General features: G+C 35.2%; 1 protein-coding gene across 2 annotated transcripts in view; it reads left to right on the plus strand.

The window, feature by feature from the left end:
• The first annotated feature begins 303 nt into the window (after positions 1-303).
• LOC132122097 (zinc finger protein 281-like) overlaps positions 304-12,692 on the plus strand; it is a 50,157-nt gene continuing 37,768 nt past the window's right edge. For both annotated transcript variants that reach the window (XM_059531982.1, XM_059531983.1), the window contains exon 1: positions 304-448. The gene's annotated coding sequence lies outside the window, so the exon portion shown is untranslated. The remainder of the gene's footprint in view (positions 449-12,692) is intronic.

Consider the following 12,692-nt stretch of genomic DNA (forward strand, 5'->3'; position numbering starts at 1 on the left):
TAGGTTTGCATTAAAAAAATTCACAAACACATAATTAAACACACAAGATGAGCTTCATGTTCTATGCATTTTTAAAATAAATTGTAAATATATTATTTAACAGTGTTTCACATATGTATTACCTTTCTGTATGGGTATAGCCTGATTAGAGGATTAAGCGTGCTAATAATAATAAAAATAAACCGTCCCAGCAATTTTGTAAATAACTCCTTTACACGCAGGACAAAGTCGCAAATGTTCAAATAGGCACAATCTTTATTTGCGTAGTATCCTTCTGCCTCCTCACGACCCGTCCGCTCAACCCATAATTCCCAGCGTCGACACAACATGGAAGAGGCCAACAGCTGCAAGAGAACAATGTTTTGCCTGTAAAGCAGCTCAAAAAAGAAAGCGTTTTAGTCGATTAATTTAAATGCTGCGAGTCGGCCGTGGTCATGTAACGTTACAAGTAAGTGGGATTGCGTTTGTAATATTTATTTGTGCCCGAGGTTGTAAAGATGAGGGATCGCGCACGGCTGAGAGCTCCAAATGAAATCACAGCCGTTGAAGCGAGAGATGCGTTTCACCGGCGAGCATCATTGTTTCTGCTGCTTGAGACTAAGAAGATTAAGGCGCTTTTAGTAAAACATTTAATCTACCTTTGCAGGCGTACCGTTACATATATTCCAGTCTCAGTGTGGTCTTTACATCGCACTTATTGTCGCATATTCACGCCGGATTGTGTTACTGTCTGTGGTCTATAATTAGTGATGGTGTCGAATGGATGAATGTTCACGATACAATCACACTCGTGTACAGGGCAAGCACGGGAAAGGCGAAAAAATTGCAGTACTTCAGTTCTTCTAAAAGAAACTAAGAATTCTCAGTTTGACTTTGTTTGTTGTAATTGGAGCATTCTAGTGCGTCGCCTGAGGTGTGGAGGGCTGTTAGCAGTAAGTTAACGTAGCTCTTTCATCTGCATGCTATTGCTGGCTAGCCCCGTTCGTCACGTAATTCAATAAAACATTTATTTTTGCCTGTGTCCTTTAGGTTTTAAATTTTCTTATGTAGCGCATTCGTGTCGAGAGGTATATAACAGTTATATGCACAAAAATTATTTTGTTTAAAATCTTATTATAGTTCTCATGTTTTACTCTTTCAGTTTAGCTAGCCGTTAGCTGCTAATGAAGTATTTTTTTTTTTTTTTGCTGATGAACAATCAAAGAAATTCAGAGAAAATTGAACAATTACAACAATTAAATGACAGTGGATGACAATGAAAAAAAGAAAAAAAGAGAAGGAAGACAGTAAATATACTAAATATTTAAAAACAATGAAAAAGGGGGGGGGGGTATTACATCAAATTACATTTCACTCAACAAAACATCATACAGTTTCAAAAGTTTTACACTTTTTTTGTTTTTAATTATTTTCAGTGTCTTAAGTAGTTGAAGTCACATAGAAAATTATTTAATTTGGGTACTCTTAGAGCAAACTTGCATTTATGAATAAAATATTTTGCCAATAAAATAAATATGTTTCCAATATATTTTATTTTATGATTACAATGAGAAAAATAACAAATTACATCTCTCAATACAAAATCAATATCTAATTTTAGTTTTGAAACAAGGAGTTTTGACAATTCCATCCAAAATTGTTTAACAAGGGAACAATTAAAGAAAAGATGATCAATTGACTCAGTATTGCTTTTACAGAAATTACATGTCAAATTAACATTACCAAATTTAGATGTGATTTCATTAGTGGGAAATATATTATGCAAAATTCTTAAGTGTAGTTCTTTCACCTTGTTGGGGATACAAAATTTTTAAGACGAGCCATGGTTTTTTCCAATTAATATTTTCTATCAGATAATTCCAAAAAAATTTCCCCCTCGGGGTAATTCGTTTTCTTGACTGAAACACATTTCTTATAATTTTATTACTACATTTTGGGTCGTAAATACTCTTGTCTTCAATCAGAAATTTCTGTTCACTCTTTACAATCTCTTCAAATGATAAATTACATTTCATTAGATGAACAAGTCCATTTGGTATAGCTTTTACCATTGTAAGAAATTCCTTATGAATGACAGGGAAATTATGTTTAGACATGAAATCATTATAAGAATAAAAATTCCCTTGTCGATCTAATAAATCACAAAGATAATCAATTCCCTTTTCATGCCAATTATTAAAAAAAATTGACTTGTTCTTTGCAAGAATAGTTTCATTATTCCATAGCTTTACTTTATGTGGGGAAAAATTGTGGACGAAGCAAAGTTTCCATGCCAACAGCACCTGTTTGTGGAATTTAGAAAGTTTTATAGGGAGCTTAGAAGGAGAGAAATTACAGGTGAGCAAAAACTTAAGCCCACCCACTTTTTAAAAGATATTGTGTGGGATAAAATACCAAATAGACTCATTTGAAAAAATCAAGCATTTCAAAACCTCCCTCAGCTTTTATACCACATAAAACCTGTTTCTTCAGATGCTGATGTTTGTTTTTCCAAAAAAACTTAAATAATAAGCAATTAATCTGTTTACAGGTATTTTCGTGGACAAATAATGAAAAAGATGGATATATAAAGCAAGCTAGACCTTGAGCTTTTATTAAAAGAACTCTACCAAGAAAAGATACATCTCTTTGAAGTCAATTGTTAAATATTTTAGCTTTTTTAATTTTAGGAAGAAAATTCAAATCTTGTCTAAGAGATATTTTTTTGGAGATATGAATACCAAGATATTTCACATTATCTTTAATGGTTATATTATTCACAGAAGTTTCAAGAGAGTCAAATAAACAAAGAATTTCGCATTTAGGAATATTTAAAGTTAGACCAGAAGCCTCTGAAAATGCATTAATTGTTTCAAGAGCCTTACCAACCTGATTTGTATTCTCTAAAAACAGGGTTGTATCATCCGCAAGTTGTGAAATGTTTATCTCACGGCCAAAAATGGACACCCCTTTAATATCAGGATTATTGCGAATACTCGGAGAGAGTAATTCCACAACCAAAACAAACAAAAAAGGAGAGATTCCACAACCTTGCCTCACTCCCCTGCTAATAGGAAATCTATTAGAAGTATCAAATTGTAAAAGAACCGAGCTATTGATGTCCTTATATCTCATTTTAACAAATTTGATAAAGTTATCTCCAAAGCCAAACAACTCTAATGTCAAGAATAGAAATTTATGTTCAATAGTGTCGAATGCTTTGAAGAAGTCTAGAAATAGTATGATTGCATCCGAATTAATATTATGTGCATAATCTATGAGATCTAAAATTAGTCTTATATTACAACTTATATGTCGTTTAGGCATAAAACCTGTTTGTGTTTCGTTAATTATTTCAGACAAACCTGTTTTTAGTCTTCTGGCAAAAACTAATGACATAATTTTATAATCTAAATTTAGTAATGTGATTGGCCTCCAATTGTCAAGTGAGAGAAGATCTTTATCTGGTTTTGGTATTAGGGTGATAAGCCCTTGTTTCATAGAAGTACTTAATTCTTCATTAATAATACAATCGTTGTACAATCTAAGTAGTGGCCTCTTGATAGTTTCCCAAAAGTGTGCATAAAATTCAATAGTTAGGCCATCTGAGCTAGGGGATTTGCCTTTCTTCATAGACATTATTGCGTTAGTTAGTTCGGTTACAGTAAGGTCCTTTTCACAAACCATTTTAAACTCATTTGAAATTACTGGAATGTAATGTTTGATTTTTTGAAGAAAGGAATTCACATAATTTACATTATAATTTGAACTATATAATTTATTTAAAAAAGAATATACATATTTATTTCAGAGGGGTTTTTGTTAATATTACCATCGATTTTTAAAGCCGTTACAGAGTTTCTTTTTATATTTCTTTTTTCCAAAGAAAAGAAATAGCTCGTATTTTTCTCACCCATTTCCAACCATTTAGCCCTGGATCTTATAAAGGCCCCTTTGGCTAAATCAAGGTAAAGATCATCTATTTAATTTCGCAAATCAGATAAATAAGTTTCCTCTTCTGTGCTAAGATTTTCTTTAGACAATAACTTCTCAAGATCATTAAGAAGAACTTGACATCTTTGGGAATTAACCCTTTTAAGTTCTTTACCTCGACGCATTGCCAGTTGTCTAACTTTTAAATTTGAAAAATTCCCATCTTTGGATATGGCTCATAGATTCATCCTCCAGAATAGAAGCAGTTTTTTTAACACAATCTACAAATTTTGTATCTGAAAGTAATTATTAAATTTCCAATAAACCACAAATTCTTTTAAAACTATTTGTATTGCCAATTAAAGAAATTACGATGAATTTGTGATCAGATAAAGGAGCATAAGTAATCAAAGTATCCAAAACAAATTGAACTGCATTAGTAGAAAGGAGCCAAAAATCAATTCGAGATTTACGAGTAAGAGCATTATTTGTCCAAGTATATTGCGCCAAACATCAGTGACCTGTAAGTCATCACAAAGCAACTCAAAAACCTTAGATGTACTGTTCTTTGAGGGGAATCTATCAACAGAGTCATTTGGGGCTTCGTTAAAGTCTCCTCCTATCAATAAATAAGCATCTGTGTGTTTACTTTTTAGATTTATAAGTATCAAAGTAAGTTTTTTAAACAGATACATTTAAGATGTTGTTGTTATGACCGTAAACATTGCAAATGATAAATTTCGTATTGTCAATGTTTAAAATGATTATAATCCATCTCCCTTCACCAGAATAAATTATCTCCACTATATCACCTTTCAATGTGAGGAAAATAGCGACCCCTGCAGAATGGTTTGTTCTGTTACAAAGAAAAGCAGAATCACCCCACTGAGATTTTCAAAACTTTAAATCATTATCGCAAGAGTGAGTTTCTTGAAACAAAATAATTTAAGCCTCCCTTTGTTTAACGAAAAGAAAAAGTGCCTTCCTTTTATCGATATCCCTTAGTCCTCTAACATTAAGAGAAATAAGATCTAATCTCCCAAAATTAAAAACGGTCATCCAACAGAAAGAACAATGAGGAAAAAATAAATAAATGAAAATAAAGGAGAGAAAGGACCTCCCAAATTAGGTTAAGTTTCTCGTAACAAAGAAATAAATAGACCCATCGGGATCTTACATGCAACAAGATGTCAACAAATATTACAACAATCACATTGTGAGTTGTTAGGGATTATGAAATGTCTAATGAACTTCAAACAACAACTATCAGTGTGTGTCCATTGTCACTCAATGTAAACTAAACGTCAACAGTAACTCTTTTACCTTCAATGTAAGCAAAGGCACCTATGAATGACGCTCTTTTGCCTCCTTCTCTGGCTTTCTGAACCAAGGGCCAAGCTTTGGCCCGAACCGCTCTTTCATCGGGTGACAAATCTTCTTTTAGACGGAGATGGGCATCCTCCAGAAATTTCGAGCCTTTTGCATCTCTCCATACGATATGACGATAGTGACGCATGCTGAATTGAATGATTATGCTTCTCGCAGAGTTACCGTCTTTCCTCTTTCCAATTCTGTGCACGGAATCCACCACCTCTGGTAGCTTTCCAGCAATTTTCGGAGAGATCTTGCCAAGGATGTTGATCACCAGATCCTGAGTGTTTTCCTGTTGATCTTCCTCCTTCATCCCCTGCAGTCTCAGACCCCATCTTCGTCGATAGCAATTTGCCTCCAGCAGTTGAAGTTTGAGTTGTTTGTTTTCCTCTCTCAGATCTATTGTCGTCTTTTCCAGCGCAACAATTCTCCCATTGTGGTTAGCGGTATCTTTAAGTAGTTTTTCAACAGTTTCATTCATGAAAGCCATGGCATGATCATTGTTTCTCACCGTTGTCTCCAAAGAAGTAACCTTTTCGAAAATAACTTCACATTTTGCGGAAAGTGACTGAATAGCGGCCATAACCTTATTAAGGTCAGAGTCAGGAGATGTAATCTTTCCTTTTTTTGCAGCTGGGCTTTTAGCTGGAGTACAGGGTAGAGGAGTTGCTAAGACTTTCTCTGATTAGACGGACTCAGTAGAAACATTGGATAAATCTGTCAGCATTGCCTCATCGGGACATGATGCGAAGAGTTGGAATGGAGCGATATTTCCATTTTTCTCCATGCTTGTTTCAAAGTGATGTTTCGCTTTGCGTTTGCCCATATGACCGAATTTTCAAACAAAGTTAATGTTAATTCCTAATATCATTAGCAGAATAAGAAGAGAAATGTAATTTTCCTCACTTATTGCATGTAAATCACGATGATGTCTGAGGAGTAAGAACGCAGCTCGTCTGCTTGGAATGGCGCCATCTTGGCTCAGCTGCTAATGAAGTAATTTAGACGGAGATGTGTTTGGTAACGTAATTGTGATGAACGACAAACGTTAGATTAGCTGGATTTGATTAAACGGGTTACATTTTACACAGTTCAGCTCTGCAAACGTGTTAAGTAATGTTAAACATACCAATAACATGAAATTAAACTGCGTAAATGTGATCTAATAATAACAATAATAATAATAAATCATATGTAAATAAAACTGGGAGAACAATGCTTGGTCGCCCACAGACTTGGAGCTCGGACCGTTTAATTTTCTAAATGGATAATAAACTTAGATAATAAACATAAGTTTTTCTTGAAGCAATTTCCAGTTTGTTTGCAAAAAACTGTTGCAAATTCCTTTTTATATTTTATCCAATGATGCGAAGGTTAGCTAACGGATCATCAAAAAGGACTGATTAGGTCTTCACAAGAAATTCATATTAATTCATTTTAACGTGCTTATACACATTAATCAAAACTAAAACGTTGTTGTTATTACTTATGGTGTCATTGACCTGAATTTGGTTGAAATGATCTCAACACTCAATAATTGCAATGTGTTAATATTTTAAAAGGATTAGGACTAACTATAAATCAAATTCATATTTCCCCAGTTAGACCTTGTATATTATAAATATTTGTGACACTTTAATAACAACATTAAAGAAAAATACAACACTTGGTCTATTTTATGATTTTGAAATAATATAGTTCTGAAGTTGTTCATATAATTGGTGCTTTTAGTCAGCTTTAATATGTCAGCTGCTTCAGTAATAAGGCAAATCACTAGAATCCTTCTGACTTTGGTGAGGTCATTAGTTGCTTTTACCTAGCACAGCAATTATTACCTTGATTTTAGAGATATCTGATAACTTCTGGTGGAATTATCACATTGCATCTTGGAAAACCAATGCAGCAGTAGTGGACAAATTCTCTGATTTTGTTTTGTCATGAAAGCTGCATTATAATTATAATTGGCCTAGTTATTTTAAGCTTAATCATATGATGGCATATCATACAATATGCACAATTCCCTGGATCATCAGCTAGTATAGCGATCTTGTTAATGAAATCAGTTGTGTTTATACAGTAGGTGGCCAGCCTATCTGGGGCTTACCGCCGCGCATATGCGGTGGTAACTGTAATTCTGTCGCGTGTTAAAATCATTCGCGAAACTACCGCCAGGTGGCGCAAAGGGACGGATTGCGAAATGAATGTAATTGTAAAATGAGATAAAAGAAGTAAAACAACAATAACATTATGATATAACATTGTAACATTTAAAAAAAAAACACAATTTTTTTTACAATTTGTTAATTTTTAAAATGTAGGATAGTCTTAGGCTACAGTCTACTAAACAAAAATTAAAAGAAGACCTTAACACAAAGGATCATATGCATGCTATTTTTATTAAACAGTAAATAAATATAAGGCCTATATGTATGTATGTATGTGTATATATATATATATATATATAAGCTAAATGTTTTAATTTCATTTTCATTTCGGTTCATTCTTGGTTCGAAAAAATCTTCAGGTTCCATATGCAGAGCGAAATGGGAACGGTCCAGCATTTAGCAATATTTAGTATAAACTCTGTTATTATTCTTGATTTTTCAAACTACCAGCATTTTTGTATTATGCCTTATGTGTGACCAAAAATGAAGTATTATTTGTTTCAGCTGTTTGAGCATGTTGGTGCCTCGCGCACATATTCACTGGAAACAGCAGTCGTTCACCAGACATTCGGCGTGAGCACTTTGACATATTGTTAATTATGATTTTTTTTTTCATCGATACTGAAACGCACACAGCCTATTTACCTCATGAATAATAGTTAAGCTTCAAATGGGCAACATCACAAATATGGAAACGTTTGATTTCTCCCGATTGAGAAAGCCAAACCTTACCTTATGCTTAGCTCTAAATTATTATTATTTTTTTGTTTTTTTGTTTTATTACTAAGCCTATATTATTATATACTGCAATTATATTTATCCATTAGAATTATATATTTTTAATTATTGTTTTGTTCTGATAAATTTGTTAAATTTAAAGGATTTGTTGTAAAACTTAATTAATTTTTTAGCGTGTTTAAAAAATAAAGAAAACATTCAGCAAATGAAAATAGGCGATTAATCCGTTAAAATGTGTTAAAAATGTGTTACTCTTGGTTAACAGTAATTATAATTATTTTACTTCAGAACAGTGCCTGGGACTAATCTAGGTTATCCATGTTTTTTTTTTTTTCATTGCATCTGAAAATGACTTTGTTCATTACATTCACTTCACGCGACCTGGCGCAGATCAGCCTCCCGCAAAGCTCAGCTGTGGACGATTTAAAAATGTTTGAAATAAAGCAGTGGTTCTCAACCCGCAGCCCGTCACGAATTCAAATGCGGCCCGCACCACATGCTGAATAAAAAAAAAAAAAAAATAATTTTCTAAAATTTTATTGTTTACAATCAATTAAAAAAAATAGATGCTACTAATGAAATATAAGCTATATCCTAATGTTTTTATGTGATTTTTTTTTTTTCATATATTATTTTCAGACATGAGCACTGGCATAAGCATTTAACGAACACATACAAGCGCGCACTTTGGCAGAATTCAATTCAAATAGTCATCAACAGCCATTAGGTAAATTGCCTTTAAGGTAAAATTGCGCATCAGAATGGACACATTTGTTTTTTAAGGGAGAAAAAAAAGAAATTAAAAAAATGCCAGCGAATGAACATGTACAAACTGTGAATAGTCGCAGTATCAGTATTGAAGGAGAAGTGCTGGATTTTCGTTTGTTTTTTTTTGCCCCGCAACTCACTTGAAGAAGTTCAGATAAATGGAAACACCATACACTATGTAACAATCCTTATCGTCATTGGAGAGTGTGTGCCGAGGCTCTGAGCAGACTTCCGCACGGACAGGTGCGCGTGGTCAGTAGGCTTCAAAATCAAAATTGCACATGTGCAGGCAGTGTGAAGAAGCTCATTGCTACTCGAACCTGTGCAATCCGTCAGTAAAAGAATATAAAGACAGTCAGATGTGCAATAATTCTGGGCAATTGCAGAGCGGAGCATCAGCCTGCGCATTCAGAAGTATAAATTGAAGTTTCTCAAAGCTTAAACTGATAAAAATTATCTCCGAAGTACAAGTTAAACTCGAGGACGCAATCAAAGCGTTTACCGCTGTGAAAGCCCGATGCGCACGCTTCTGAAATGTAGGTGTGTGAATGTGTGTATCAGTCAAGAAAACAATTGAAAACTCCAGTTTTGTGAGCTAAAAAAAGTGTGCATATGTTTAGTTTTATTCTGTACACTATCTATTAGCCTATAAAACAGAATTTATACTTAGCTGTTGCATTGTGTAGGCTACCCTTTTCACCTTTTTGCAGAATGAAAAAATTAAAAACTCTGAAAATATGCTTGCACGTTTTTATTTTAGTGTAATTTCATAGATTAAAAAAAAATTGTTTACATGCATCTTAAGGATCCCCAATTGTGAATGTGAGGGGGGCGGCACGATCGTGCTATTTGAGCTTGCGCTGGCCCTGGGCTCATGATCAATAAGTTGTATTGGCCTCAATCTGATTCAGTAAAGTCAAACCGCAGACAGTGAAGCTTGCATCACTGAGCGCGCGGGACTCGCTGTGAGGCGGGAACAGAGGATTCCGCTTGGTCTTAAAGCCTCCCGCAAACATCCACGATCACAAATAACAATGATTTTCGTAAAATAATGATTAATTATTAATTGATGATTTGTTATTATCATTATGGTCTTGTGAAAATAATAATATGGGCTGCGAGAAAATTATGAATACAAAGAGTAGTGCTGTTGAGTGCAAGCATGTTTCAGTCCAGTAACACACCGTTCCTCAGAGCCAAAACACAGACCAAATTCTGTTCAGCTGGAGGGGGTTGGGTTTTGGATAGTTATTCATGGCTTGTGGGGGTCGAGATAAAGGTGTGAATTGCTCTTTCATATGGACAGTGTCTTATGAGGCTTTCACTTGCTGAACCGGTTTATATAGGACTGGTTCTCTCCGACGAGAGAAATGCAACATTCACACATTACACTATTCCTTTTCGTCTAAAAACATTTCAAGCTTTCTGTAGATATATTTTTAATGTACCTATGTGAGACACCACGATATTATGTTAATTAAAAAATTATACATTCATTATCATGAAAAATTTAAGAGATGAGACGTCGCCTCCCTGTCATTAATGCACATTAATAATTTTTGCACAAACACTTGAATATGAGCTTCTTACAGGGCTTAAAGTATTCCGGCACCGTGCCGGATCTCCGGTGTGTGGCCGTGAGGAAAAAAAAAAAATAATATTTGAGAGCCTGCGTATGCAGTTTAATATTTTCGAGCCAATTTATTTCTTATACCAATCATATGAGAGGAACGCAGCTTTAACTAACGTTACAAGCCTATCAGAAGCAGAGAAGGGCGTGTTCTTGCAACACCGGATGATTGACGACCATACGTCAATGTCACGTTAGCGTTGTCGAAGAAAACAAAAATGGAGCGCAAGTTTATGAAACCTGGGGATGATGTCCTAGACTCCTAACAATAGATAAAAGACTCAAAAATAAATGGCGCTTTTTGGCAGTTGGTGCAAGAAACTAAGAGAGCCCGGGGCTTGTTTCTGCATGATTTGCTCGAGGAAGCTACTGTATGCCAGCAGCGGTAAGAAAGTGCTTGCTCGTTATGATTTATGTCGCGTTCCAGGCAACCCGTAACCCATGTTTTTCCAACCTTAAACCTGTGAATGTGCACTGGAACGGCAGTCAAACCCGTGACTTCCCACCCGTGAACTCGTACTAGATCGATGTATGTTACTCCAAGTTCTGACGTCACACAGCACGCGAAACAACATCGCCCACGGAAAATACTGCCTACGGATGCAGTGTTTATGCAAGTGGTACACGTTGAAAAATAGATTTTAGGACAATGTAACGTTGCAATAAAATTAATAATCTAGCTAAATTTCCTTGCGCTTAGAAAGTTTGGCGTGACTTGCCTGGAACGGTACAAAGTCGTTAGTCATGGTTTGAAATAGTGACTTGCGAGCTAAAACCTGCCTGGAACGCAGCACCAGACTCTGGTCATAGAGCCGCTGCCCGTGCACTCAAACTTACGACGACGTTGCCGGGAGTAGAGACCTGCGCGGGAGGGATTTTTCCATCCCGCTCCCACAAAAATGTTATTTTCTCCCACTCCCGGCCGCAAACAATCAAGTTTCGCCCCGCTCCCACCGGCAAAATCCCGCGGGTAAACGTATAGTAGTTTTTCTTTTCTTTTTTTATGCATTGCATATTCTGCCTGCTACTCTTATTTTTTCACTTGCTCCCCTGTTGAATATAAATTTAAAAAGAAACGGAAAATAAACAAATGTTTCGTTTTATTTGAGTTTAATTAAAAGTATGAACATGAACAAGGAACTTAGAACATATAAATACAGTAAAAAAGTAAGAAATGTAAATAAAAAATATATACCTATAATAATTAGGCTATATAGCCTAATAAATTATATAATAATAAACCTGGATTTATTTCAGTTTCAAAGGAAAAGTAGCTTATGGGGCCTGAGCAATTCATTCAAACGTTTAACAAAAAATATCCTTATTCCTCAATAACAAAATAGACCAATTTTAAATATTAAGATAAATAATAATAATAAATAAATAAATAAAAATAAACTGAATTGACTAAAAAAACTGTACGACTACTTGTGCCCATGCAGGAATATCATGTCATTCACTGTTGAGGGCTTCAGTTTAATCCGTCTCTGCTCCAGTATGCGACCGCAAATACTGAAATCACTCTCCGATGGTGCGCTAGCTGGAATACAAAGTACATGGCGTGTTTGCTTAATCTCGGAAATTCGTCTTTTCCACCACTGAAGGACATCATCCGGTCTGTGTGCTTCTAATCCATCCAATTTGACGCTATTTCGGAATCGAATTACACGTCGCTGTCTATGGTATCATCCGCATCCTCCCATTCCGCAAAGTCTATTTTATTATATATAAAGGTCTATTTGTTTCTAGTTCTTTTATTTTGTTAGATATTTACACTTTGCGGGAGTCCCGCAAATTATTTTATTTTCCCTCAACCTGCACACAATAATATCTTGCCGCCCACGTCCGCATTCACCCATCAAATATTGTCCCGCGCCGCACTCGGTGGCGCTGGGTCCCGCGGTACTCCCGCGGGAGTGCAGGTCTCTATAGCCGGGAGCAACTATTAGCTGACACACCGTTGTCTATGACTGACCATGTCTTCATCTACAGCGATATCGTTGACTTGATTGCAAATAAATGCACAGACACTATTTAACTGAACAGAGATGACATAACTGAATCCAATGATGAACTGCCTTTAACTATCATTTTTGCATTATTGACAC

Source organism: Carassius carassius, chromosome 40, assembly GCF_963082965.1.
Source record: "Carassius carassius chromosome 40, fCarCar2.1, whole genome shotgun sequence".
NCBI lineage: Eukaryota > Metazoa > Chordata > Actinopteri > Cypriniformes > Cyprinidae > Carassius > Carassius carassius.